The sequence below is a fragment of the Rhipicephalus microplus genome, unplaced genomic scaffold (assembly GCF_043290135.1).
Source record: "Rhipicephalus microplus isolate Deutch F79 unplaced genomic scaffold, USDA_Rmic scaffold_12, whole genome shotgun sequence".
In the NCBI taxonomy this organism is placed as follows: Eukaryota; Metazoa; Arthropoda; class Arachnida; order Ixodida; family Ixodidae; genus Rhipicephalus; species Rhipicephalus microplus.
The window spans coordinates 48,341,708-48,343,803 of NW_027464585.1; the positions used below are offsets into that span (position 1 = coordinate 48,341,708).

Here is a 2,096-nt window from a genome sequence, read left to right on the forward strand (position 1 = left end):
CTTTCCCTTATTCATTACCGAGGGTCTCGTACATGCAGACTTTGAGTCATGAGGTTGTGTACAAGCTGCTATTGATCAGCTTCCCACTCGTAATAAGTTCACGTGCTACGTGACGCCACCAGCCTCATAAAATGGTGTTCTACACTCGCCGTTTGGCTGCAGAAGGCGCTGATTGACAGTCCCACGTTTAACTTGACATATCAACACAAGAAAGTGGGTTGGGGGAAGGCTGCTGTGATAGCTCAATGGTTAGAGCATCGAACGCTTTATACGAAGGTCGTAGGTTCGATTCCTGCTCACGGCTAGTTACTTTTTCACCCAGTTTTCTTTCTTCCTATCTACAATACATTTCTTCTAATAACTTCCCTTGTAAATTCCTTGGCATTATTGTCTGTTAGATCTCATTAATATTGTGTCAAAACACGGAAAAACTAGCCCTTAGGTTACACCTCTTTCCCTTATTCATTAACGAGGGTCTCGTACTGGCAGACTTGGTGTCATACGGTTGTGTACAATGTAATATTGATCAGCTGCCCCTCGTAATAAGTTCACGTGCTACGTGACGCCACCAGACTCATAAAATTGTGTACTACACTCGCCATTTGGCTACAGATCGCGCTGACTGACACTCCCACGTTTAACTTCACATATAAACACAAGAAAGTGGGTTGGGGGAAGGCCGCTGTGATAGCTCACGGGTTAATGCATCTAACGCGTTATTCGAAGGTCGTAGGTTCAATTCCTGCTCACGGCTGGTTATTTTTTCACCCACTTTTCTTTCTTCTTATTTACATTACATTTGTTCTATTAACTCCCCCTGTACATACCTTGGCATTATTGTCTGTTAAATCTCAATAATCTTTTGTCAAAATACGGAAAAACGAGCCCCTAGGTATACACCTCATTCACTTATTCATTAACGAGGGTCTCGTATTGGCAGACTTGGTGTCATAGGGTTGTGTACAAGGTGCTGTTGATCAGCTGCTCACTCGTAATAGGTTCACGTGCTACGTGATGCCACCAGGCTTATAAAATGGTGTTCTACACTCGCCGTTTGGCTACAGATGGCGCTGACTGACACTCCCACGTTTAACTTCACATATGAACACAAAAAAGTGGGTTGGGGGAAGGCCGCTGTGATAGCTCAGAGGTTAGAGCAATGAGCGCGTTATTCGAAGGTAGTAGGTTCGATTCCTGCTCACGGCTGGTTATTTTTTCACCAACTTTTCTTTCTTCTTATTTACATAACATTTGTTCGAATAACTTCCCCTGTATATTCCTTGGCATTATTGTCTGTTAGATCTCATTAGTATTGGGTCAATTCACGAAAAAACGAGCCCTTAGGTATACACCTCTTTCCCCTATTCATTAACGAGTGTCTCATACTGGCATACTTGGTGTCATGAGGTTGTGTACAAGCTGCTATTGATCAGCTTCCCACTCGTAATAAGTTCACGTGCTGCGTGACGCCACTAGCCTCATAAAATGGTGTTATACGCTCTCCGTTTGGCTACAGAAGGCGCTGATTGACAATCCAACGTTTAACTTGACATATCAACACAAGAAAGTGAGTTGGGGGAAGGCTGCTGTGATAGCTCAATAGTTAGAGCATCTATCGCGTTATACGAAGGTCGTAGGTTCGATTCCTGCTCACGGCTAGTTACTTTTTCACCCCGTTTTCTTTCTTCCCATTTACATTACATTTGTTCTAATAACTTTTCTTGTACATTTCTTGGCATTGTGGTCTGTTAGATCTCATAATATTGTGTCAAAACACGGAAAAACGAGCCCTCAGGTATACATCTCTTTCTCTTATTCATTAACTTTGGTCTCGTACTGGCAGACTTGGTGTCATAAGGTTGTGTACAAATTACTACTCATCAGCTGCCCACTCGTAATAAGTTCACGTGCTACGTGACGCCACCAGGCTTATAAAATGGTGTTCTACACTCGCCGTTTGGCTACAGATGGCGCTGACTGACACTCCACGTTTAACTTCACATATAAACACAAGTGGGTTGGTGGAAGGCCGCTGTGATAGCTGAGTGGTTAGAGCATCGGACGCGTTATTCGAAGGTCGTATGTTCGATTCCTGC

At 43.6% G+C, this 2,096-nt stretch overlaps 1 non-coding gene across 1 annotated transcript; it reads left to right on the plus strand.

Moving 5' to 3' along the window:
- Positions 1–231: 231 nt before the first annotated feature.
- On the plus strand, positions 232–304 carry TRNAK-CUU (transfer RNA lysine (anticodon CUU)). Its single transcript has one exon. It is a non-coding gene; the product is annotated as a tRNA-Lys (tRNA).
- The last annotated feature ends 1,792 nt before the right edge of the window (positions 305–2,096 follow it).